Genomic DNA, 1,070 nt, shown 5'->3' with positions numbered 1-1,070 from the left:
TTGTAGAAAATTCACATCTGTAAGTGAATCTTGAGATGCATGCATAAGATTCAAAATGATATGTGAAGTCAACTCTTATTGTCTAGCTAGTGCAATGTTGGTTAAAAACAATTTGTGGTGTTCTAACTTTATTGGATGTCCCTACTGGCAGAGCAGAACAACTTTGATGTTTTGAGACCATCTAGTTTGCCAATTGTGCATTTATTTTGGAGATTGATAATTCTTTCATTTTATTACATGGATTTCAATGAATTAGATATGTCAATTTTGCTTTTTGGGTGCATTTAATTTGTCTATTTCGTTCTCCGTCACCGCGTGCTTACCTACAAGTTTGTTAGTTTGTGTGGACTTCACGGTAGACTTATAGCCTTTTTTGGCTAAGTTTCTAAAATAAACTCATTTTGAATAGTGTTTTTTTTTCAAAAGTATTGTTCCAAAAAAGTACTTTAGGAGAGAAGCAGTTTGTGTCTGGCCAATAAATTTAAAACAACGGTTACGAGCGGCAATTAGTGCTTGACTGAGCTTTTTAAAAGTCTTTTTAAGTGCATTTTTCTCAAAGTGCTTCTAGGGGAATGCTTCTCCTTTTAGCTTTTGAAAACAACTTATTCTTCTCTCCCGAAGCACTTATTTTCTTCCAAAAGCTTGGCCAAAATATCACTTTTTAAAATTAGTTCTTTTTTGAAAATTAAGCACTTTTGAGAAAAATGAGCTTGGCCAAACAGGTTACTACATTGTAACATCTCAAAGACCACCCGAAATGCCCGATTCAACATTTAGTTGAATCTATTCTAGATGTGTTACAATGCCTACTTCATAATACTTCAAAGTCTACCAAGTTATATAAAAGTATAAATCTATTTTGAAGAGTGTTTTGTTGCTACTTTTGGGCATTTATGAAACTCCATACTAAATTATTCTGAGTCTTAATTGCTCTTGGATTTTGTATTAATTACTCTCCAGCTTCTCTTTTTAGTGAAAATATTATTGACTTATTGTTACAACTCAAAAGGGGATCGAAGAAACTTTTTGGTCGACTTAGTTTTCAAACTTTTTCTAGTTATGCATATCAT

Source organism: Capsicum annuum, chromosome 8 (genome assembly GCF_002878395.1).
Source record: "Capsicum annuum cultivar UCD-10X-F1 chromosome 8, UCD10Xv1.1, whole genome shotgun sequence".
Lineage (NCBI taxonomy): Eukaryota > Viridiplantae > Streptophyta > Magnoliopsida > Solanales > Solanaceae > Capsicum > Capsicum annuum.
The sequence above is the reverse complement of the archived record's forward strand: the minus strand, read 5'-3'. Positions refer to the sequence as shown.